At 48.8% G+C, this 14,005-nt stretch overlaps 4 non-coding genes across 4 annotated transcripts; all 4 read left to right on the forward strand.

Annotated features, from left to right (window-relative positions):
* Positions 1-3,404: 3,404 nt before the first annotated feature.
* On the forward strand, positions 3,405-3,589 carry LOC144764353 (U2 spliceosomal RNA). Its single transcript, XR_013596510.1, has one exon. It is a non-coding gene; the product is annotated as a U2 spliceosomal RNA (small nuclear RNA).
* Positions 3,590-4,561: 972 nt separating this feature from the next.
* LOC144764285 (U2 spliceosomal RNA) lies at positions 4,562-4,752 on the forward strand. Its single transcript, XR_013596470.1, has one exon. It is a non-coding gene; the product is annotated as a U2 spliceosomal RNA (small nuclear RNA).
* A 7,754-nt stretch (positions 4,753-12,506) lies between these two features.
* On the forward strand, positions 12,507-12,688 carry LOC144764317 (U2 spliceosomal RNA). Its single transcript, XR_013596494.1, has one exon. It is a non-coding gene; the product is annotated as a U2 spliceosomal RNA (small nuclear RNA).
* A 998-nt stretch (positions 12,689-13,686) lies between these two features.
* On the forward strand, positions 13,687-13,877 carry LOC144764286 (U2 spliceosomal RNA). Its single transcript, XR_013596471.1, has one exon. It is a non-coding gene; the product is annotated as a U2 spliceosomal RNA (small nuclear RNA).
* Positions 13,878-14,005: the final 128 nt, after the last annotated feature.

Genomic DNA, 14,005 nt, shown 5'->3' on the forward strand with positions numbered 1-14,005 from the left:
GGAGAAGAATGAGCGACTCGAGATGTTCAGGGTGCTCAGGTTGCAACTCGTTACCTCCAGAACCATTCTGATGGGTGGTGATTTCAACTGCATAGTAGAGTTGGATGGACGCAGTGGGCCAGGCTCTGCAGGAATGGATGTGACGTCCAGGCTGTTGGTGGAGATGATAAAGGAGGCGTCCCTCCGGGATGTCATCGGGAGCATGGGGCCGAACGCCAGGAATTATTCCTGGAGCAAGCCGGACGGATCCGTGCGTTCACGGATCGACCTCCTACTCACCTCCCCAACAGTAAAGCCTGGGCGAAGCTCCATGGTCGCCGTCCACTTCTCTGACCACAGAGCAGTCAGTTTTGAGGGGGAACTTACAGGGAAGTTCCCCGCTGGCCCAGGTTCGTGGAAACTGAACTGCTCTTTGCTGGACAACGAGGAGTTAGTGGCGAACCTCAGAGACGCGTACATAGAGTGGAGGGACATGAAGGGCCTCTTTCAATCCGCCAGCGAGTGGTGGGAATGGGTGAAAGTCAGGTTCCGGAGCTTCTTCCAGGATGCAAGCAGAGCTGCTGCACGGGAAAAGAAGAGGACGTTCAGGAGGCTGCAGAGCAAACTGCAGCAACTGTACGAACTCGAGCTCAGGGGATGGGACGTGGATGACGACCTGGAGGACACCCGAAAAGGGCTCGCAGAGCACTTTAGGGAAGAATCCGAGAAAATCATCTTCAGGACCAGAACCGAGAACCTAGAGAAGGGCGAGAAATGCAACTCGTTCTTTTTTAAGAAAATTCACTCGACTCACACACCGCTGGTGGAACTTCGGGACTCGGAGGGCAACCTCCAAAGTGAGAAAGAGGACGTCATGAGAGTCGTCACGGACTTTTACGGCGAACTCTACTCACCGAAGGCGTCGGAGAGAGCCCAGGCGGACAGTTTCCTGGAGGGCATCTCAAAGACACTGGGTCCGGAAGAGAGAGAAGGCCTAGATGCGCCCTTCACCCTGGAAGAACTGCACTTGGCCGCCACAACCTCCAAGAGAGGCAAGACACCCGGGAACGACGGTCTCCCAGTGGAACTATATGTCGAACTATGGGACCTGATCGGGCCGGACTTGCTGACCCTCTACGAGGAAATGGTGGGCAAGGGCAGTATGCCGCAATCCCTGCGAGAGGGCATGATAACACTCTTGTACAAACAGAAGGGAGAGAGAGAAGACCTCAAGAACTGGAGGCCCATCTCTCTCCTCAATGTGGACTACAAGATTCTCGCGAAGGTAATGGCCAACCGCCTAAAGAAAGTGGTAGCAAAGATAGTCCACCCAGACCAGTCCTGCGGTATACCGGGACGGCAAATCGCGGACAGCCTGGCCCTGGTCCGGGACACGATCGAGTACGTCAAGGGTCGCAAGATCCCGACGGCCTTGGTCAGCCTGGACCAGGAGAAGGCGTTCGACCGTGTTTCCCATGAGTTCATGGACCGGGCACTCAGAGCGCTGGGCCTGGGGGACTTCTTCTGCGACGTGGTGAAAACAATGTATAGCGACATCTCCAGCACGGCAACAGTGAATGGCTGGAGTACCGACCCTTTCCCGGTCCTGTCAGGGGTGAGGCAGGGATGCCCCCTCTCCCCCCTCCTGTTCATCTGCGTAATAGAACTCCTCGCGGAACGCATCCGGCAGAACAGTAACATCAGAGGAGTAAAGGCACCGGGAAGCGGAGGAAAAGGAGAAGTGAAGTGCTCTCTGTACATGGACGACGTCTCAGTATTCTGCGCAGACGGGCCGTCCATAAGAGAACTGGAAAGGACTTGTATCGAGTTTGGAAAGGCATCAGGAGCGAAGATCAACAGCGCCAAGTCAGAAACCCTGCTCTTCGGACACTGGACCCCCCCCCGAGACCCACTACCATTCCCCATCAAGAGGGACTTCCTGAAGATCCTGGGAGTTTGGTTCGGCGGAGAAGGTGCAGCAGAGAAGACCTGGGAGGAAAGACTGGCGAAGACAAGGCAGAAGCTGGGACTCTGGAGCCTCCGGAAGCTGACGATCGAAGGGAAGTCTTTGGTCCTGCGGAACGAGACCCTGCCAGTACTCCAGTACGTCGCTCAAGTATGGCCAGTGCAGACCACAACGGCCAAGGCCATCACGAGAATGATCTTCTACTTCATCTGGAGCTCGAAGATGGACAGAGTGAAGAGGACGGTGATGTTCAAGACCCACGACAAGGGAGGCAAAGGAGTGCCGGACATCGCCACCATCCTGAGAGGGATCTTCGTGTGCCAGTGCGTGAGGAACACCCTGAGGACAGAAGATGAGAGCCACGTCGGCTTTCTGATGGCACGCTTCTTCCTGCTGCCAACGTGGAGGCGCCTCGGATGGGCTGAGTGGGTGAGCGCCGTCCCGTACAACTGGGAGACCCCGTGGTTCTACAAAGAGGTGGAGAAGTTTGTGAAGGAATTTGGCCTGGAGACAGCGAGCCCCGCCACATGGACCTCCAAGCTTGTCCAGAAACAGATACGTGCAAGAGACGTCAGCGAGCAAATCGGCGCCCTTCCCTCAGCCACAGCAGACCACGTGTGGGGAAACGTCGCATCCAAACGCCTGACGAACCAGCACAAGGACACCGCCTGGATGGCCATCCAAGGAGGACTTCCCGTGAGAGCCTTCATGCACGCAAGAGGACTCAACCGATACAAGTCCTGCCCAAGAGGATGCACCGTGGACGAGACAACATACCATCTCTTCTGGGAGTGCACGTACGCACAGGACCTGCTGAAGGCCCTGGGCACAGAGCTTAGGGCCTGGATACCTACGACCTGCATCACTGCGGACTCTGTGATGTATGGACTGTTCCCAGGGACACACGCACTAAGCGACCTCCAGGGCTGCTGGAGGCTCCTGTGCTGTTTCAAAGATGTTCTTCTGTTCTCCAGAAACCGCCTGGTAGTAGGGAAAAAGGAGACATCAACCCTGGGATGCCGTAAGATGATCCACAGCCTCCTGCGCGACTACACAGCACTGGACGGATCAGATGGGGATAGCGAGGACGAAACCTGAGGACCGAAGGGGTAGCCTGTCACGCAGGGGCCCCAGAAAGACTCAGGGAACAAAAGCAACCCCAACGGAGGCCGACTTGTCACTCAAGAGGCCCCCAGAGGGACCACTAACCTGTGTTTCCCTATTTTTTCCTTCAATCCAGGAACCAGTTGGGGATCGGAGAGAGGAGAGAACGGATGAAGACAGGTGGAGTAAATGTAAATAATTTACTGTATGTATTTTATTTAACGTGACCTTTTCCCTTCACAGGTAAAAGGTCAATGGGATAGCTTGCGCACTTGTTGCCAAGTTTGTTACCAACGACTTACGAATAACAAGGGTGTTGTGGAAGGTGACGATTGATGTATCTGAACCAGAAACGATGCCCTGACAAAAAAAAAAAAAAAAAAAAAATCTGTTCTTATCAGTTTAATATCTGATACGTCCTCTATCTGGGGACCATATATTAAATTGATTTTTGGAACAGGGAGATGGAATAGGAGCTTGCTCTGTCCACTCCACGCATCAACCTGGTATTGCAGTACCTCCAGGAATGGTGCACTTCCCCACCCGGGGAAAACAATGCTGTTGAAAAATAGACGAGAAAACGAGAGTAGCGCTCCACTACCAAACCCTGTAAAGTGGCGCTATTGTGTTTGCGTGTGAATAAAAGCAAACTGGTCACCGTGTCTTGCCTTATTTATGTATTTATTTGACTTATTTGCCCCACCCGGGCCGTGCGTTATTTATTTATTTATTTATTAATTTTTCGGGTTTACGAAAAAAATGCAAATAAAAAATTATTTCTTTTTTTCTCCCCTTCTCCATCCAGACGCTGCACTTTGAAAAGAGACAAAGGTCGGAAAAAGACTGTTTTTCCAGCAGCAGAGTTTCGTTGGTTTTGGATCCATTTCACTGGGGAACGAATGGAAGAAGGTTCCCAGCAAGTCAGTGGGAGGGAGGGAGGGAGGGAGGGAGGCAGGCAGGCTGGCTGGCTGGCTGGCTGGCTGAGAAGTGGACACTGCCCTTGGCTTCTCTGAGCAAGAAGAAAAATACAGAGTCCTTTTCCTTCTCTGCCCGCCCCGAACGGCCACGAACGGCCAAGCCTTATCTATAGGCCTTAGGCTGCAGGGGAGTAGTGTCCCCGGCAAGCGAGGGTGAGGGGCCAGGGGGCGGCCATTTCCGGTCAGGGAGCTGTCCAGGGCATCCTGGGCTGATTCCCAGCATCCCCTGGCTGCCAGGCTTTCTGGCCAGCCGGCTGGAAGCAGTGCGCAGGAAGGGGCGGGGCATGCAAATACTAGAAAGAGGACAACGTGGGTATGCTAAGTGACGCCTAATGAGGCGACAGCCCAGGAGGACTCTGGGAGCCGGGAGAAGGCCTGAGGCCGGGGCCTCCTTTCCACCGGCACATGATGAGCTCTTGCTGGGAGTCTGAAAAAGAGGCGAAAGGGCGTCCAGCGGCGATGCAAGGGAAGACCCCGGTCCGGGTCAGCCAGGTGGATTTCTTCGGGAGGCGTTAATTCTGGCACCATTCTGGTTATCGCTTCTCGGCCTTTTGGCTAAGATCAAGTGTAGTATCTGTTCTTATCAGTTTAATATCTGATACGTCCTCTATCTGGGGACCATATATTAAATTGATTTTTGGAACAGGGAGATGGAATAGGAGCTTGCTCTGTCCACTCCACGCATCAACCTGGTATTGCAGTACCTCCAGGAATGGTGCACTTCCCCACCCGGGGAAAACAATGCTGTTGAAAAATAGACGAGAAAACGAGAGTAGCGCTCCACTACCAAACCCTGTAAAGTGGCGCTATTGTGTTTGCGTGTGAATAAAAGCAAACTGGTCACCGTGTCTTGCCTTATTTATGTATTTATTTGACTTATTTGCCCCACCCGGGCCGTGCGTTATTTATTTATTTATTTATTAATTTTTCGGGTTTACGAAAAAAATGCAAATAAAAAATTATTTCTTTTTTTCTCCCCTTCTCCATCCAGACGCTGCACTTTGAAAAGAGACAAAGGTCGGAAAAAGACTGTTTTTCCAGCAGCAGAGTTTCGTTGGTTTTGGATCCATTTCACTGGGGAACGAATGGAAGAAGGTTCCCAGCAAGTCAGTGGGAGGGAGGGAGGGAGGGAGGGAGGGAGGGAGGGAGGCAGGCAGGCAGGCTGGCTGGCTGGCTGGCTGAGAAGTGGACACTGCCCTTGGCTTCTCTGAGCAAGAAGAAAAATACAGAGTCCTTTTCCTTCTCTGCCCGCCCCGCACGGCCACGAACGGCCACGCCTTATCTATAGGCCTTAGGCTGCAGGGGAGTAGTGTCCCCGGCAAGCGAGGGTGAGGGGCCAGGGGGCGGCCATTTCCGGTCAGGGAGCTGTCCAGGGCATCCTGGGCTGATTCCCAGCATCCCCTGGCTGCCAGGCTTTCTGGCCAGCCGGCTGGAAGCAGTGCGCAGGAAGGGGCGGGGCATGCAAATACTAGAAAGAGGACAACGTGGGTATGCTAAGTGACGCCTAATGAGGCGACAGCCCAGGAGGACTCTGGGAGCCGGGAGAAGGCCTGAGGCCGGGGCCTCCTTTCCACCGGCACATGATGAGCTCTTGCTGGGAGTCTGAAAAAGAGGCGAAAGGGCGTCCAGCGGCGATGCAAGGGAAGACCCCGGTCCGGGTCAGCCAGGTGGATTTCTTCGGGAGGCGTTAATTCTGGCACCATTCTGGTTATCGCTTCTCGGCCTTTTGGCTAAGATCAAGTGTAGAAATACACTTGTGAATAGCTAGAGGGCGCTTGACCCCTGAAAACCCTTTGGTTGCTGGGCCTTCGCTCCACGGCTTGTCCGTGGCAAGGCTGCGTGACTGAGGGCGGAAAGGCTAAAGCCGAGGTGACCACCTTCGAGGGACACCTGGGGGACACTGGGCCTTCGCTCCACGGCTTGTCCGTGGCAAGGCTGCGTGGACCCTGGGACCGTTCCAACAGGGCAGAAACCTACTACAGGAGGGATACCTGGATCCGCCTGAGTGGAGGGACGGGCTGCGGCACCTGGCTTGTCCGGGGCCCAGCTGATGCCCAGAAACTCGGGGGGTGAAGGGGAAGCCCCTCCAGAGCTGACCACAGGCCCGCACATAGCTGCGTGGCCAGGAGACACTCTAGAGTGACCCCGGGCGCACTGGGATAGTGCACGGCTCGGGGACACTCAATTGAGGAATTTCGACCCCCCCACATAGGAACACCTGGCCTACACGGCCAGGAACAGGTGAGCTAAATAGCACACGGGGTGGTGGGAGGAAGATAAGGAGCCCGAGAAAGAAAGGCGGGGAAACCCTGGGCGCACCGGCGGTGCTCGGCCCGGGGACACCCCGAAAATACCGGGAAACATAATCCAGTACACCCGCAAAGCAATCGCAGGCAACAGCTGATTGGAGAGACCCCGGGCGCACCTCCTTGGTGCTCGGCCCGGGGAGACTCCAAAAGACTCCAAAAAAAAAAAAAAAAAAAAAAAACACTCGAATTCCGGCAATTTTAAATCATTACCGCGAGCCCCCAGGCGCACCGGCTGGTGCTCGGCCAGGGGGCACGCAGACGGGAAAAAGCACAACAGCTGGCCAGCAAAGATCCAGGGAGCAATCGTAGACTCCCCCTCGGCCAGGAGGCACGCACTGACAGAAAAGAACGGGAAAAACGCGAGCCCCTCGGCGCACAGTCTTGTGCTCGGCCAAGGGGCACGCCAGACGAGCTGAACAGGCATATTTTCGAGGGCTGCGCATAAAACGACCCAGCAGCGCCCCCTAGCGAAGGAAAAAACGGTAAACAAAGCGAGCCCCCAGGCGCTATCACAGAGCTCGGCCAGGGGGCACGCCCAAACGTATTCAGAGCCAAAAAGGAGACAAAAATCGCGAGCCCCCAGGCGCACTTCACAGTGCTCGGCCAGGGGGCACGCCCAGCAAAGAATCAAAGAGGAAATACCGCGAGCCCCCGGGCGCACCGGCTGGTGCACGGCCTAGGGGCACGCACCTTTCTGCCAGCATAAGAACCCCACCAATTCCACACAGGGGAGGAGAAGGCCAAAATCAGTGAGCCCCCGGGCGCACCGCCAGGTGCTCGGCCAGGGGGCACACAACCAAACATGGGGGACCCCAAAAGCTACGCGAATGCAGCAGGAGGAAATCGCGCAGGAGGAGCAGCAAGAAATGCGACAGGACAAGCAACACCCACAGGTATAAGGAACACAGTTAGATTTGAAATCCAGGATGAGGCAAAACACAAAAGGAACCTAAGCCACTTAATGGACACTGTCTTCAAAAAGGTTTTAGATATAGATCCCACAGCAGTAAAATGCCTACAAGACTTCAGAATTAGAGGGCTCTTTGATGTCACTTTTGATAATGAGACAATGTACCACAAATGCTTGTTTAACCTAAATTGTTATAAAGATAAGGAGGAGTTAGAGGGATACAACATCACCCCCCTGTCCACACCCAGAGAAATACCTATAACTGTACATATGTACAACCCCTTCGCATCCCCAACAGAAATTGCCAATTTCCTACGCAGGTACTGCCAGACTGTAAGGGGAGGAAGTGAACTTAAGAATGAGTGGGGCATCTGGAATGGGAAGCGCAGATACATGGTCACCCTGGAAGCAGATGAGGAAGGAATAGGAGGAACAAAACACCCCCCCCTTAACTTCTCAATAGGGCCCAATAGAGGTTTTCTTTACTACCCAGGACAGCCAAACTTTTGCAGGGCATGCTTACAATTTGGACACACTAAAGAGTGGTGCCCAGGAGACATATGCAGGAACTGTGGGAAAAAGGGACACATGGCACAGGACTGTAAAGCCCCCAAAAAATGCAATCTATGTGGGGGAAACAACCACCTGTACAAAAACTGCCCCAATAGAGAAATGCCTAAATACCCAGAACAAGTAGCAGAAAAGAGAAATCAGAAAAAAAACCCTGAGACAGAAAAAGCAAAACAGGCAGAAGAAAGCACAAAAATTAGAGAAAATGCTAACGAACAAAATACAGATAGTACTAGTACACAAAACATAACGCCACACATACAACCAACTCCACAGATAGAAAAAGATGAGACCCAAACACCCACACAAATAGTACAGGAAACACCAGAAGAATATCAAACAGAAACAAACTTGATAGTAGATCAGACAGTGGAGGTAGTTACAATAGACCTAACTGGCACACAAGGGGACACCCAAGACACCAAGGAAGACCCTTTAGATAATTACAATCCAGAGTGGCTTTTTGCAGTGACACAAAACACAGGGAGCACCCACATCACACAGTCAATAGAACCCCAGATGCAGCCAGAGATAGAAATGGAAGAGGAAGAAACAAACAAAGATGCAGAGAATGGAAACAAGGAGGAAAAAAATACAAGACAGGTAGAAACAGGTGATGCCCCAAATGTAAATAACTTATCAGACTCCGAATCAGAAAACGAAGATATTTCAAGCTCACAAAAATCAGAGAAAGGCGCTCTGAGAGTATCAGCCAGACAGATAGCAAAGAAAAAAGTGAGAAAGGAAATAAAAAGAACCCTTTTGTTACAAGAAGCCCCACCAAACAAAAACAAAAGAAAAGCTTTCAGCCAAATGGGAAGTTCACAAAGTCCAGGCTCTAGATTTAGCAGCCTGGCGAACCTACCAGACTCAGAGGACCTCCACATGGAAGGTCTGTCTGACATAGAAAATGGAAAGGACCTCATCTTAGATGAGGGAAACCAAAAGAAAGAAGGGCCACCAGGCAACAGTCAAATATACTTCAACGATGAAGACGATATTGTATCAACTTTTGAAAGTGTCTCAATCCTCCAACAACAGGAGAATGAGATACCTGACAGCATATAAATTTAAAATTAAAATGATGTGGAAAATCATAATAATGGCTATAACAATAGCCTCCCTAAATGTTAGAGGTTTGAGAAACCAAACCAAGAGAGCAGCTATATTTCATTACTGCAAAAACCTAAAAGCAGACATCATATGTCTACAAGAATGTGGCCTACCTTATGCTGACGAATACAGCCACATAGAAAAAGAATGGCCCTTGGGTCCTTCCTTTTGGTCAGGAGGAGGAAATAAAAATGCAGGAGTGGGGATCCTCTTTACAAACAACCACCCACAACTAATACAAGAGACTATAATCTCGCCAGGGAGAGCACAAATGCTAACCATAAATTACAGAGAAAATATATTAAAAATTATTAATATATATGCCCATACCAAAAAGAATGAAAGGAAAGAACTGTTAGAAAACCTAAATTTCTTCTTAACTGGCAACCAACCATGCCTCATAGCAGGAGACTTCAACTGCATTCTGTCACCAGGAGACAGATATGGATCCTCCATGCAGTACAAATTAGATACTACTTCCAAAAGTCTTAAGTATATAATAAAAAATTTCAACCTCCAAGACTCATTCCCCCTATGCAACCCGAACACAACGGGCTACACATGGCTATCTGGAGATGGTAACACCACATCCAGAATAGATTTTATCTTCGCTAACAGACAAATAAAATGCATAGCATCAAAACTAGATGATAGCTGCTTAACTGACCACCAAACAGTCATAACAGAATGCCAATTACCTCATGCACCCCAAAAAGGAAAGACCTATTGGAAGCTAAACACCTCAACTCTATCTGAGGAAGAAACAAAAACAGCATTCCAAACTCAATATAGCAAATGGGAAAAACAAAAGAAAAACTTCCAAAATCTCACCCTATGGTGGGAATTTGTTAAAAAACAAACCAAAAACTTTTTCTCAAATATAGGAAGAGAGAGAGCAGCCCAACAAAGAGCTGACTTTAAAAACCACCAAGAAAAACTGGCCTTACTAATAGAACTGCAAGACGCAGGAGTAGAAGTAAAGGAAGAGATGCTAAAAACTAGGGAAAACATAAGAAAATGGTATCTACAAAAAGGCAGAGAGACCATCTTTAACTCAAGAGTAAAAGAATACGAAGAAGGGGAAAAATGCAACGCTTTTTTCTTCAAAAAAGCAGCGCAAGCCCAACAAAATATCCCAGGCCTAAAAGATAAAAATGGAAAAACAACAAATAAAATAGAGGAAATACTAGAAATAACAGCAGAATTCTACAAAAACCTTTACAAAAAAAAAGGAATAGAGGAAGATACAGGAAATGACTTCCTACAAAACTTAGAAGGGAATTTGACAAAAGAAGCGAAATCCTTCCTAGAAAAACCCTTTGAAGGCCAGGAATTCCTAGAAGCACTCGCCCAGACACCAAAAAACTCTGCCCCAGGGAAAGACGGCCTACCCTGGGAATTCTATAAAACCTTCTGGGGTACAATAGCAAGAGATTTTATTGAAATGCTCAACAAAGCAACTGAAGGAAAACAACTCCCACCATCCTTTTTAGAAGGAGTAGTAACCCTAATCTATAAAAAAGGTGACAAAGAATGCCTGGAAAATTGGAGACCCATCACTCTTTTAAACGTAGACAGTAAAATACTAAGCAAACTGATGACAAATAGAATTAAAAAGGTGCTCAAAGCAGTCATTCACCCAGACCAAACCTGTGCAGTCCCTGGTAGGAAATCATGGGACAGCATGATCACGATAAGAGATGCTATCTGGATGGCGCTAGAAAAAAACTCCCCACTAGGAGTCCTCTCACTTGACCTTCAAAAGGCCTTTGATAGTGTCTCCCATGAATACATGTTTAAAGTCCTACACCATATGGGTTTCCCACCAGGATTCACTAAGATAATAAAACTGCTATACTCTAACGCCTCCAGTGCATTCCAGATAAATAACCACCTCTCCAAAGAAGTACAAATAGGCACAGGAGTCAGACAGGGTTGCCCACTATCACCAGCACTGTTCATCTGTGCACTAGAACCACTCCTAGCAACCCTGAGAAAAGACAAGGTAATAAAAGGAATCTTTGTCCCGGGGGCAGGGGGAAATAAAGCAAAATGCATAGCCTATATGGATGATATAACAATATTATGCCCAGACCCACAGTCAGTCTCAAGAACAATTCTACATTGCAACATCTTTGCACAAGCATCAGGACTAAAACTAAACCTAGACAAAACAACCTGCCTTACAGTAGGGAATTGGAACAACTTGGCAAAAATACCAGTTAAAACCACCAAACAACCAACAAAGATACTAGGAGTCAGGTTCTCAGAAGACACTTCAGGAGAAGACAATTGGACAGAAGTCAAAAATAAGATAAACCAAAAAATTGGACTATGGAAAAGTAGATCCTTAAGCCTGGTAGGAAAAATACTGGTAATTAAAGCGGTCCTGCTCCCTTTGATGCTATACTATGCAGTGATTTTTCCTCCCTCCAAAGAGACACTCAAGAGTCTGCAGAAAACAATTTTTGACTTCTTTTGGTCCTCCAAAATGGAAAAACTTAAAAGAGAGATAGTTTACAAAAGCTTAGAAAATGGGGGCAAGGGAGTGCCAAACCTATACCTCTTCTTCCTCGTCACGTACACCAGCCTATGTCTAAATGCAATTAGAGAAAGAAGGAACATTGCAGCACACTTCATCAGATATGGAGCTGCAAACATTTTTAGAACAGCAAAACTATTAGAACAAGACAACAGACTACCCACAGCTTTTGTCCCTCCAAAAATGTACAACATTATAGATGACTTTCTGAAAAGTATGAAGAAAATACAACTGAAACCAGAGGACTTCATACACAGAATGGCCCTGAAAGAAGCCATACAAGACAAAGAAATTATGACACCTGCAAACAACCTCAATGAAAAACTCTCCAAAAAAGCATGGACAATGGCGAACAGCAAGGAGATCACCAATAGCCAAAAGGACCTGGCATGGCTAACCATCCACAAGGCTCTACCAGTAAAAAGCTTCCAACATAAGAGAGGACTAGCAAAGCAATCTACCTGCCCAAGAGACAATTGTAAAGCGGAAGAATCAGTACTCCATTTCCTCTGGAACTGCTACTTTGCACAGCTAACATGGAAAACCATTGGTCCCCTGATAAAAGGGATCACAGGACAAAACAACATAAACTATGAACTCATCCTGTATGGTTTCCCCACAACATGTACTAAAGACAAACACAACCTACTTCTGAAAATCATATCATGTGTGAAAGAAAGTTTATGGACCACAAGAAACCTAGGAGTTTACCAACACAAGACCTTCTCCACCAAAGATTGTATAAATATTGCATTGGATAAAATAATGGTTTTTTATTATGTGGACATTAAAAAACAAGGCAAACTACAAGCAGAAAAAATATGGAAACAAAAAAAATGGGCAGAATGGGTTACTTAAAAAATATTTAGGAAAACACTTTAGCATAAAAGTGTTTTCTCTTACAATGAAACATATCTCGATGGAAAACTGACAGGTCTCTGCCTGCGTGCAACACCTAGTCCAGTTAAAAAGTATGCCACCCACAATGGGATTGGTTAACATGTATCTATGACAAAACAATTTTTCTAAATAAAGTATATTTTTTCAAAAAAAAAAAAAAAAAAATCTGTTCTTATCAGTTTAATATCTGATACGTCCTCTATCTGGGGACCATATATTAAATTGATTTTTGGAACAGGGAGATGGAATAGGAGCTTGCTCTGTCCACTCCACGCATCAACCTGGTATTGCAGTACCTCCAGGAATGGTGCACTTCCCCACCCGGGGAAAACAATGCTGTTGAAAAATAGACGAGAAAACGAGAGTAGCGCTCCACTACCAAACCCTGTAAAGTGGCGCTATTGTGTTTGCGTGTGAATAAAAGCAAACTGGTCACCGTGTCTTGCCTTATTTATGTATTTATTTGACTTATTTGCCCCACCCGGGCCGTGCGTTATTTATTTATTTATTTATTAATTTTTCGGGTTTACGAAAAAAATGCAAATAAAAAATTATTTCTTTTTTTCTCCCCTTCTCCATCCAGACGCTGCACTTTGAAAAGAGACAAAGGTCGGAAAAAGACTGTTTTTCCAGCAGCAGAGTTTCGTTGGTTTTGGATCCATTTCACTGGGGAACGAATGGAAGAAGGTTCCCAGCAAGTCAGTGGGAGGGAGGGAGGGAGGGAGGGAGGGAGGGAGGGAGGGAGGCAGGCAGGCTGGCTGGCTGGCTGGCTGGCTGAGAAGTGGACACTGCCCTTGGCTTCTCTGAGCAAGAAGAAAAATACAGAGTCCTTTTCCTTCTCTGCCCGCCCCGCCCGTCCCCGAACGGCCACGAACGGCCAAGCCTTATCTATAGGCCTTAGGCTGCAGGGGAGTAGTGTCCCCGGCAAGCGAGGGTGAGGGGCCAGGGGGCGGCCATTTCCGGTCAGGGAGCTGTCCAGGGCATCCTGGGCTGATTCCCAGCATCCCCTGGCTGCCAGGCTTTCTGGCCAGCCGGCTGGAAGCAGTGCGCAGGAAGGGGCGGGGCATGCAAATACTAGAAAGAGGACAACGTGGGTATGCTAAGTGACGCCTAATGAGGCGACAGCCCAGGAGGACTCTGGGAGCCGGGAGAAGGCCTGAGGCCGGGGCCTCCTTTCCACCGGCACATGATGAGCTCTTGCTGGGAGTCTGAAAAAGAGGCGAAAGGGCGTCCAGCGGCGATGCAAGGGAAGACCCCGGTCCGGGTCAGCCAGGTGGATTTCTTCGGGAGGCGTTAATTCTGGCACCATTCTGGTTATCGCTTCTCGGCCTTTTGGCTAAGATCAAGTGTAGTATCTGTTCTTATCAGTTTAATATCTGATACGTCCTCTATCTGGGGACCATATATTAAATTGATTTTTGGAACAGGGAGATGGAATAGGAGCTTGCTCTGTCCACTCCACGCATCAACCTGGTATTGCAGTACCTCCAGGAATGGTGCACTTCCCCACCCGGGGAAAACAATGCTGTTGAAAAATAGACGAGAAAACGAGAGTAGCGCTCCACTACCAAACCCTGTAAAGTGGCGCTATTGTGTTTGCGTGTGAATAAAAGCAAACTGGTCACCGTGTCTTGC

The sequence above is a fragment of the Lissotriton helveticus genome, chromosome 6 (assembly GCF_964261635.1).
Source record: "Lissotriton helveticus chromosome 6, aLisHel1.1, whole genome shotgun sequence".
NCBI classification, from domain to species: Eukaryota; Metazoa; Chordata; class Amphibia; order Caudata; family Salamandridae; genus Lissotriton; species Lissotriton helveticus.